Source organism: Protopterus annectens, chromosome 16.part0 (assembly GCF_019279795.1).
Source record: "Protopterus annectens isolate FY-2018-M chromosome 16.part0, PAN1.0, whole genome shotgun sequence".
Lineage (NCBI taxonomy): Eukaryota > Metazoa > Chordata > Ceratodontiformes > Protopteridae > Protopterus > Protopterus annectens.
The window spans coordinates 623,067,847-623,079,652 of NC_056750.1; positions in this window are offsets into that span (position 1 = coordinate 623,067,847).

Sequence of the window (11,806 nt, forward strand, 5' to 3'; positions counted from 1 at the left end):
CATCTTGTAATCATATAAGTGGTGATTTAATTTTGGTTACTTGAGGTAGTGTGTTGTGTGATAGAAGCTGCTACTGCACTGAGTTTTGTATGTGCTCCATACTGAGTCTGGGTTGTGGATGAAAAAGGTCTGAGAACCAGCCTATTTATCTGTTAAAAACAGACAAAAACAAATACAGTTCAAATATATAAATAAAGTGCATTTGTGTGTGTATATGTATACATGGAGCTCTAAAGTTAGTTGACATTGTTTAAAATGATTATCTATTTTGTCGACTCAATTTGGTCAGCAAAACTGATGGTCAACAGGTTGCATGATTGCACAATACTCATGGTTAGTATATATAATTAGCAGTAGGGTGTAGGGGGGGCTTGCATCCAAGTATGTTTTAATTTTTCTTAGTGATTTTTTTCTGCATGCTTTGAGGGTATTTCTCAGTACCTGTGTAGTGACGTGTTAGCATACCTTTCAACCTCTTACAGCAAGAAATCTGGACAAAGCCGCAAATAAAGGGAGGAGAAAAGCCCAAAATAGGGACACTTTTTTAGATATTTCTCTTACAAACATAGAATGTTGATGGAATAACAGATTTTACATTAGCATGAATTTTCTGAATGGTATGATGTCTGAAACTCAAATGTCTGCCATTATTTTCTGACTTCAGTCCCCCATGATTTGCCAGAAAACCACAATTTTATGAGAAACAGACTAAAATATCAAGCAAAAATCTGGACATTCTGAGAAAATCTGGACAGCTGAGAGGTATGCATAATAATGGTTGCTTTGTTGGTGTTTTGAACACACACACACACACACACACACACACACACACACACACACACACACACACACACACACACAAACGTAGTCTACAAGTACTACGTAAGGCTACTTATAACCTTAAACTGCCTCTTCAAAAGCTGAAATGCTAAGCCTAGCTGACTTTGAATTTTAAAGGAGTAAAAGCTAAGGCAGCAGTCTTAAATAATGTGTCTTAAAATATCTATTCAAATGCTGTACACTAATTATAATTCAGAAACTGAATCAGCAATACTTGTAACTCTAAATCACTGCACAGTCAGCTAATCTTCAGCACACCAGCATCTGAACTGCAAGCCACAAGATGTAAACAGTTGTAAATCAACAATCTAACCTAAAAATTAACATTGTTAACATGAAATTTATTCCACTGTTTAAGTAAAAAGTAAAATAATATGCTTTAAGATTCTGTACACAAGCATCAGACAGTAAATATGTAATGTCCACAAATCTAACTTTAGAATTATATACGAGATAGTAGAATATGAACTTTAGGCAGGATTTATGAAGGTCAAATGTATACAGAAAAACATGTCTGTGGGGCAGATATGGTCCACAAAGCTAAATCTCTTATACTGCTGATATACACAGTGTGTTCTAGTATTAGAGACAGCTGTGCACTGAAAAGAAAAGGAACAGCAATCTGCCATGTCTATGATGCTCTGCTGCTGGATACAGTGTCCTACAGGAGTGATGCACTGACATTAGTAGGGATGTGTATATCACAGTTCTGTTGCAAAGAAGCCATCATGGATTGCAGTGCAATAATATACTGGCATAGCACTGTCTATAGGTAAACACATGTAGAGGGCCAGCATCCATCTGTATCCAGCTCCTAGTACATGGGCAAATATACGTCAGCAGTGCCTTTGTAATACAGGTTATGACATAATGGGAATTGCTAAGTCAGCTACAGATGGAATATGCAAGCCATAACAGTTCGGGAGAACCACCTGCAGTGTCTTGAAAGTGAATCATTGTTGATCTCCGATGAATTTTTCTATCACCAGGCTGTACACATACACACACATTAGACTGTGAGACTACAGTGCTCAAGTCCATGTCCACTTATCAGGTCAGGTCAGGTATGAGCACTGTCTAACAGTCTTGTAGATATGTGTTTCAGCTGACATTTTTGTATTAAAATAACCCTCAGAGCATCTATGCAAGTCCACTTAGAGCTCTGTTTGATGTTTGTTCATCACCTTCTTTGATTGCACAGCCTTACACCAGGGAGCTCTTACACATGGTGAGGTTTTTGTGCAAAGACTAAATTATGTACATAGGTTATAAGCCAAATATGAGCCTTCTTTATTTAAACTACTGTCAGACAGGAAGTAAGAATCCTTTAAATGACAGCATGCTTACATCAGTATTCCTTAGTATTTAGCACATATGCCATTAGATCATTTCCAGCCTGCTGTCATTATGCAGTTTGGCTGAACATACATGGGACTATCACAGTTATCACATAATACAGGAAAAGGATCACCATCAAGTGTTGCTTATGGCCATCATATCGGTGTTCTAACACCTACTGTGAGGTATGGGACATGATTAAAACATGGAATGTTATTTGTATTCATTACATCTTATAGTATTCCTCATTACATCTTACAGTGGATGTTTCTTACTTCCATGTTATTACTCTTCACAGACTTTGCTGGTCATATACGTAGTACTACAAAACATTCAACAGATTGTTGGGGGTTATAGAATCTGCAGTGACATTGTCATTGGCAGCTGATGGAAAGTTCTCTGCAGAAGCTGACATTATCCTGGGCTGTTGCACTAGGAGTAAATAGAGTTTAAAAATGGAACATTTAAGTTATAAAGAATTGCATATGCATGTGTAGGATGTATAAAAAATTTACTTTGATAACTGCTCAGATGTGTGCTGTGTGCAGTGAGCCCTCTCTGGCACACACTAGCATGGCTGTCTGAAGTGTTTCTTAGATATTACTGTATCAGACCACACTTTACAGGCTTATCTCAGCAAAGATTGGGACTATACATATGGATAGTAGTCACGATCCCTAGATTATTCACTCCCTCAGCTCAGCCTGCTTAGGAGTGTGATGGATCACTCTCTGCATCGTGCAGTATGGATTATTAATTTTATCAGTTGTTCTGCACAGTAATGTGTCAGATGTAGCATGGCATGATTCTGTTCTCCCCGAATCATACTCTAACATCTCAATTACTTACTCTGCATGCTAACACAATACAGAGCATGCCATGCTTTGAATCTCTCCTTCAGTCTACAATTGTAAGAAGCTCTAAACCAATAAATTTAAATTGTAATCAAGTTTTTAATTAGTAAATAATTGAAAAGCTGCCTGACTTACTATAATAAAAAATCATAACCCCTCTCAGTTCTACCATTCAACCAAGCAGTTATCCACTTCATTAGTTTCAGACATACTCACAACGTCTCCAGTTTTCCTACCAGCCTCCTGTGTGGGAACGTTAAAGGTCTTGCTCAAGTCCAAGCAGACCAAGTCTACTGGTATTCCCTTGACTAGCTCACCTGTAGCCAGTCATAAAACTGAATCAGGTTTGACTGATAATTCCTTCTGTCCATAAACCCATGTTGCTTGATTTTCTGGAGATTGTTATCCTCTAGAAATACTAACACCCTTTCACCTCTGAAACCTCACCAGAAATTTCCCTGGCACTATTGTTAAGCAAACAGGTCTGTAGTTCTCTGGACTTTTTTGTGTCCTGATTGCACATGGATATCATATATGCTGTCTTCTAGTCCTTTGACATGTCTGTACTAGCCTGTGATCTGTTGAAGATCTCTGTTTGGGGGGGGGGGTTGGGCTTTGTCAATACACTGGCAAGACATCTGAGGACTCTGGGAGGTAGCCCAGTTGATCATTGTACCTTATCCTGTTTATTGGCATTTGGCTCCTTCTCTGCTTCCTTCATTTCTGTTACTTTCTCCAATTATGCCCTGCTTCCATTCCTATGTGGCATCCACACCTGGCAATCCTTTGCAAGTCTGAAGCAAACTGTTCATTCTGTACCTCTGCTTCTTTGCATTCTTTTGCAATCTTCCTTCCATCTTTGTTTAGCCTTACCAATTCTGACTGTCCTGTTCTTCTTTCTATCTACTTAAAACACCTCTTCCCCTCTTGATCTCTTCTGCTCCCTCTCATTCAGCTTTTTTGCTATCATTATCTTTGTTACAATTTTGTTGGTCGCCTTTTACTGTGCTCCTCTGCCTTTCTACCTCCTGTAGGCTCTATCTTTTGCCCTAATTGATAGCATCCTTGACCATCTCCCCCCATGTAGAATAATCCAATCTTCTAAAATACCATTACTAATGACTGTCATTTTCACTATTTTTTCAGATTTTCATTCATAAAAAATTTGAACTAAAAAGCAATGACTTAAAGTCACAACAATGGAAAAAGGAGAAGTGGAAGCACATATAAGGAATATAAGCAGCACATGGGAACTTTAATTTTGGAGAAAACATACTCATTATAAGTTGTGGACCAGTTTGTCACTAACATTTCATTATCATGAAAAGTGATTACAAAATTAAATAATAATCGCACTATTCTTGTCGCAGAAATGTACTAAGTGGTTTATACTTTCAGTATGGAAGTATACAGCATTAATTTCCAATATATGCCAAAACAATTAATGTGAAGTTGTTCTATCTTGCCATTTTGTTCTTACACGTTGGTTCGGAGCCGATCCCTCGGCTCCGAGTCGGCCGCTTTTCAAGCTCAAACTCTCAGAGAAGCTCGAGACCCAGTATATATCCCATGATGCTCTACTGTAAACCCCAGATCTAGTTTGCTGCTGCAACGGATCTGCAAGACTCGTCGGAGCAAGCTCGAGCCAGTGTTATTTTTTTCAATATTTAGAGATATTTAAAAACATTTTTCTATTAGAAGTGTTAGCTAGTGTTATAATATTTAGAAAGAAATAGAGTTTAGTTATAAGCGTGTAGTTTAGAATACTTTGGAGCATTTTTCTTCGACTGTTTGTCTAGGCGTTTCTTAGCTTTGGGCGTGACAGGGCTCTGTCAGCTCCTTTGTATGTGCTTTATTAGTGGTAATTAGAATTAGTTAAAACTAGTTCAAATTAGTTACATTAGTTAAAATGTAGATATTTTGTAGAGAGTTAGACTTATAAAACATAGTCTAATAACTGTTGTTAATACTTAAAGTTTTTTGAGTTCAGGGATCTGAACTATTACAGATAGATATATATAGTTATATACTTTTCCTCTTCAAAAAATGTCTGAGAAACAAAAGTCTGGCTTTAAAAGGTGTGAGCGTGGTCAGAAAATGTCTGTGATGGACAACCACTCCACCTGTGTGTACTGTTTGGGATCCGTTCATTTACAGAAGTGTGCTCTATCTGCCACTCCTTTAGTGCCAGGGTTCTTCTGGAAAGGCACAGGAAGCTGGTGGATAGGGGACTCCTGAAGCCTGATTTTTAGGCTGCACTGGACAAGACTGACCTTTCTTCCAAGAGGCTGTGTAAGAGGAGGCACTTGGATTCCCCACAGGAATCCCTGACATCGGATACTGACTTGGAGGAATCAGAAGGGTCCCCATGATCCCCCTCTGAGGATGTCTCATTTGCAGACATATTGGAGATCTTAAGGCAGAGGGGTGATTGGCAGTCCCTTGCCCCTACTGAGGATGAGTCGGTACTCCTGAAGGCATTTGGGTCTCAATCATCCACCTCCTGGGTTACTTCTCCCTTCGATGAACTAATGGATCTGGTTGCTTGAAGGGCGTGGGAGTCCCCTGATTCAGTGGGACCGGTCCCTTGGAGGCTCAACAAGTTCATTACTTCCTCCGCTAAGGCCTTTCTTACCAAGGGAGTCCCGGATGATGCCATGGTGGTGGCAGCCACCAAGAAAGAGATGTCGGAAACCTCTTCTTCTGTCCATCCTCCTAATAGGGATTCTAGGACAATGGACAGGTATGGGAAATGCATATTTAGTTCTGCGGCATTTTCCATGAGATCGCTCAACTACCTGACCCATTTTACCCATCTTCAATGAGATCCTCTCAAAGAACTGGGAGATACTCTACAGGATAACACAGCTGATGCAGTTTCAGAGAAAGTGACTGCACAACTTAACACCCTCAATTCTATCAATTCTATAGTCAACTCATCCATGCGGCTCATTTCTTATGCCACCGATGGATCGAGTAGGGTGGCAGGTTCAGCAATAGCTCTTCGGAGACATTCCTGGATGTGCCTTCACTCCTTTGCGGAAGCCTTCAAGTCTTCCTTCGTCAATACCCCATTCAATGGTTCCACCTTGTTCGGACCTAAAGTTAAGGAGACGCTTACTATGTGTGAACAAGAAGGAAAGACTCTGTTTGCTGTAGGAGTCCGTTTTTCCACTTCAACTAGACTGTACCCCAAAGGGCAACAAAGTGGAAAAATGTGGTTTTGAAAGCCCCAAGGAGCTTTCCAAAACACACCTATGGATACCCCCTCTAGGGGCAGAGGAGGGGGTAAGAATGGAAGACGCCGTCCAAATGGCAGAGGGGGGTCTGCAAAATCAGGGTGACAGAGAGCAGTTCTCTGGTAGACCCTATCAGCGTTCCTGAAAGGAAGCCCGGCTGTCCTTCTCTGAAGGTGGTCGGGGGTCACTTGGCTTTATACCCAAATGCCTGGCTAAACATTACAATGGATTCTTGGGTAAAAAGCATCATTTCCAGAGGTTACTACATTCCCTTTTCAAAATGCCCTCCCATGTGTACAAGTATTCCAGATGTTCCACCCAGTCTGCAAAAACTAGCAGCCATAGAGATTCAAAACCTGCTAGACAAAACAGTCATCCAGCCAGTCCCAGCGGACCAGATAGGATCTGGAACTTACTCAAGGTTCTTTTTAGCTCCAAAGAAAACAGGGGACTGGAGGCCCATATTTGACCTCAGCAAACTCAACACCTTCATCAAGAAGGAAAAGTTCCGAATGGTCACGCTTCAATTGATACTTCTGTTCCTAGAAACGGGCGATTGGATGTGCTCTATAGATCTCAAGGATGCTTACTACCACATCAAAATGGCCAGATCATCCAGAGATCACTTGTGTTTCTGGCTGGGGGCCAGTCATTACCAATTTAGAGCCCTGCCCTTTGGTCTCACCACAGCCCCCAGAGTGTTCACCAAATGTATGGCAGTGGTCACGACTCACCTGAGACGTTTAGGATTCCGGGTGTTTCCATATCTGGGCAACTGGCTCCTCACCACCACCTCCAAGCATCAACTAATCCAGGCAAGAGACTACACTATCAACCTGTGTTCCCAGTTGGGCATAACCCTAAACTTCGAAAAATCTGCGTTATCGCCCTTGCAGCATATTACATTTATAGGAGCAGAACTAGACACTATCGATTCAAGGATCAGGTTGCCTCAAACAAGAATCTTATCTCTAAGAAGTCAATTGTCCAGTCTGTTGACCCAGAACAAAGCCCCTGCATCCCAGATACTGAAGCTATTAGGCACAATGGCAGCCACGCTAATAGCAGTCCCATTGGGACGCATGCACATGTGGATACTCCAGTGGTTACTCTTCACACAATGGTCTTACAAACAACTGCCCATGTTGCACAAGGTTCTGTTAACAAATCTTTGCAAGAAGGATCTCAATTGGTGGCTGAACAGCGACCAGATAGTAGTCGGACGTCCACTTGTTCTTCTCCAACCCACAGCCACAGTGACCACGGACGCTTCCCTGATAGGGTGGGGGGGGGCTATTTCAGGGAAAGACTGTCCAAGGTACTTGGTCAAGCATGGAATCCCATTTGCACATAAATGTCCTGGAGCTGAGAGCGGTGTTCCTGGTGTTGCAACACTTTCATGACTGTCTTCCTCCAGGGACAATTGCAATTCAGACAGACAACATGTCAGTAGTCTGGTACATCAACAAGCAAGGGGGAACCAGATCGTATCCCTTATGCTGAGAGGCCCTAAGAATTTGGCAGTGGGCTGTATCCACCAGACGCTTTCTAATAGCAACGCACATCCCGGGCTCATCCAACGTGATAGCAGACAAATTGAGCAGGGCCATCCTGTTGCCTCATGAGTGGTCCCTCAAACAGGTGGCGGACAAGATTTTCTGCAGATGGGGCCAGCCTTGCTGCGAATGTTTGCATCTCCGATGAATGCCAAATACAGCAGCTACTTTGCCCTTTATCCCCCACCGGGGAGCAACCCGAGGGACGCGCTTGTACACGATTGGCCCCCGGTCCTCCTATATGCCTTCCCGCCTATTTCCCTAATTCCCAAATTCATTCAGAAAGCAAAAAGTCTGGGAAGGACTGTTATTCTGATAGCCCCATCTTGGCCTCGTCAGATTTGGCTCCCCTTCCTACAGAAGTATTGAGTGGAAGAACCATGTATTCTGGACCCAGTGCCAGACCTTCTGACTCATTTGTCGGGAGTTCTTCACCCCTCCCTCTTCTCCCTAAAACTGACAGCTTGGCTGCTCCAATTCCCATATTAGCCAGGTCTCAAGATTTGTCTCCTGCGGTCCAACATATTATAGTTTCTTCTCATAAACTGTCAACCAGGAAGCTATATAATAGCAAATGGAAATGATTTGTTCACTGGGCTTCTCACCACGATGTTGACCCATATGTTGCGCCTATTCATACCATATTAGATTTTTTTGTCTTCCTTGTTCTATGATGGTGCAGCAGCTGCCACCATAAGGGTTCAATTGGCTGCCATTTCCAACTTTCATGTAGGGTTTAATGGGTCTAACATCATGTCCCACAGACTATGTAAGGCCTTTTTGAAAGGGACCCACCATCTCAGACCACCTATCAGACACCCTGTCTCTCCCTGGAATTTGAATCTTGTTTTATCCCAATTGATGCTTGCCCTGTTTGAACCCGCGTCATCTTGTGATTTGAAGTTTCTGTCTTGGAAAACAATATTTCTGGTAGCCATTACATCTGCGCGTAGGGTCTCTGAACTCCAAGCCTTATCTTCCAAACCCCCATATTTGATCTTCCACCCTGATAGGGTGTCCCTCAGGACAAACCCTACCTTTCTTCCTAAGATCTGTTCAGAAACCAACTTAAATCAGTCCATTGAGCTCCCAACCTGTTTTAGACACCATACCAACAGACTGGAATATATGTTACACAAGCTTTATGTTCACAGGCAATTGAGATTCTGCTTAGACAGAACGAAAGACTTCAGACAATCTGATCAACTCTTTGTCTCTTACGCAGAGAACAAGAAAGGTTCTGTATTATCAAAAATCACATTATCTAAGTGGCTTTCTGATTGCATTAAATTCATTTATTCCTCCACTAACCAGCCATTACCAACTAATGTCAAAGCCCATTCTACACGAGCTGTTTCTACGTCATTAGCTAATGCAGCTCGTTTACCCTTGGATATCATCTGTGCAGCTGCTACTTGGTCCAAACCTCACACGTTTATCACTCATTACAAAGTCGACAGGGCCTCCAGGGACAGGGCTTCCTTTGGTTCCACTGTGCTCAGGAATGTTCTCACTTGAGCCACCCAGGATAAGGGTGCTTGGGACACTACCCACGTGTAAGAACAAAATGGCGAGATAGAACAACTTCACATAAAGAAGTTATGTCCTTACCATAATGTTCCATGAGAGTTGTTCATCTCACCTTTTTGTTCTTACATTCCCGCCCACCTTCCCCCTCCTGGTGAGAAAGATGGTTGTCTTGGTGGATTGGTTGGTCTTGTCAGCTTGTCTCCTTAAGACAGACTGTTTTCCTTTCTGCAAATCTAGAGGTGCCTAGATAGGTAGGTACTGCAGTGCTTATTTTTTTTAGGCTGTCTTCGGGTGCAGCATACTAGATCTGGGGTTTACAGTAGAGCATCATTGGATATATACTGGGTCTCGAGCTTCTCTGAGAGTTTGAGCTTGAAAAGCGGCCGACTCGGAGCAGAGGGATCGGCTCCGAACCCACGTGTAAGAACAAAAAGGTGAGATGAACAACTCACATGGAACGTTATGGTAAGGACATAACTTCTTTTTTTCCTTGCAATATTATAATCTAATTCAATTCAGCCAAGTAAACATTCAGGCTGGTAGAGTGTGACATTTATATTGAAAAATCATTTGTAATAAAGAATCTGTTTTCTCCTGTCACTGGGATATCTGTGGACATTTCCATCAATAGTGAAATACATTTGCAGGACTATTCCTATATTGCCAATGTGAGCTGTCAGCTTTGTAATACATTAAATAAAGTCTTAGAGAATAATGAATAGTAAAAAATACTTTCAATTGAATTGAGCCAACCAATCAATAGATTCATATTTGGAGAATTATTTATTATGGCATTTTTTTACACATTTTTGCCCTTGCTGTCTGTTGATCATGAGGGACCTACAGGCTAACTGTCCCATTTGTTCCCCATGATCAGAGTGAAGGTCAACTGGGAGGACTATTATTTAGACAAACACAATACTCAAGAGCTGGGAAGATACTTTCTCTATTAATTAAATTTCTTTGCAGCATAAACTTTAGTGTGCTAGGAGCAGTTGGAGAACAAAAATGACAATGTAATACAGTTATTAGTGCATGCTAGCCTCTTCTGTTTTTCTTTTCCAACAAAAAACATACTTGCCATTATAAAGAAGTTAACTTAAGAGAGCAACTGTCTGGTGTTTATAGTTTTTTTTACAAAAACACAGGTTCATAAGTTCATAGGTAAGTAGTAGGCAATCAGTCTGAAGGCCATTGAAAGTATCCAAAAAACTATATTCTAAAGTTCCTTCCTTCCTCATGGAGGGCAAGACGAGCTAGACCATAGGAAAATGTGGAACTTCCCACCCAGTTATCTAGGCTTACCTTGAAAATGGCAAGGCTGTTACTATGCTTGACATGTAGAAAATTTGTTCAAGAAGTGGCATAATAGTCTACTGTTAATATCAAAAGCAGGTGATAGTGTAAAAGTTCTAAACCTGATTTTTTTCCTTCTTTTTTTTAAAGAAAACTGTAATAAATGCCTGATTTATTGATGTTGGCAATTTCTTACTGGATATGGATGGATAAAAGCTGTAATAACTGTAAAAGATATAAAGTTTGTTCCTTAATAATAACTTGAAATTTTAGGTGTCCATCGGGACTGGATGGTTTGTGCTTTTTCAAAGATAAAATTACTTTTCTCACTTTCTGAAAAATAGATTAAGAGAAAGAAATGCCTGGTCTGGCCTGGTTCTTTTGAGCTTGTCTGCAGTAAGGCTTCGCTCTGGTGATTCTGTTGAGCTTGTCTGCAGTAAGGTTTTGCTCTGGTGGTTCTGTGGAGATTGTCTGCAGTAAGGTTTTGCTCTAGTGATTCTGCTGAGCTTGTTTGCAGTAAGGTTTTGCTCTGGTGGTTCTGTTGAGCTTGTCTGCAGTAAGGTTTCACTCTGGTAGTTCTGTGGAGTTTGTCTGCAGTAAGGCTTCACTCTGGTGGTTCTGTTGAGCTTGTCTGCAGTAAGGTTTTGCTCTGGTGGTTCTGTTGAGCTTGTCTGCAGTAAAGTTTTGCTCTGGTGGTTCTGTGGAGATTGTCTGAAGCAAGGTTTTGCTCTAGTGGTTCTGCTGAGCTTGTTTGCAGTAAGGTTTTGCTCTGGTGGTTCTGTTGAGCTTGTCTGCAGTAAGGTTTCACTCTGGTAGTTCTGTGGAGTTTGTCTGCAGTAAGGCTTCACTCTGGTGGTTCTGTTGAACTTGTCTGCAGTAAGGTTTTGCTCTGGTAGTTCTGTTGAGCTTGTCTGCAGTAAGGTTTCACTCTGGTGGTTCTGTGGAGATTGTCTGAAGCAAGGTTTTGCTCTAGTGGTTCTGCTGAGCTTGTCTGCAGTAAGGTTTCACTCTGGTGGTTCTGTGGAGATTGTCTGCAGTAAGGTTTTGCTCTGGTGGTTCTGTTGAGCTTGTCTGCAGTGAGGATTTGCTCTGGTGGTTCTGTTGAGCTTGTCTGCAGTAAGGTTTTGCTTTGTTGGTTCTGTGGAGCTTGTCT